Consider the following 240-nt stretch of genomic DNA (forward strand, 5'->3'; position numbering starts at 1 on the left):
GGCACTATAAAAGTGTTCTCTTCTATCAACGATTTCCTTCTTGTTCTACGTCATCTTTCCATCAAGTTTATTCATTTCTTTTCTTCCTTCCGTCTCCTTTTTGTGGTCTCGATTCCAGGGCCTGAGAACAACGCTTCCTATTTTGCATATTGAATTTTCATTTGTCGTGTTTAGATGAGTATCTTTTTCAGGTTGAGACCAAATTCTGTTAATTTGGTCTGCATATATATGTGTGTGTCC

Source organism: Penaeus monodon, chromosome 22, assembly GCF_015228065.2.
Source record: "Penaeus monodon isolate SGIC_2016 chromosome 22, NSTDA_Pmon_1, whole genome shotgun sequence".
NCBI classification, from domain to species: Eukaryota; Metazoa; Arthropoda; class Malacostraca; order Decapoda; family Penaeidae; genus Penaeus; species Penaeus monodon.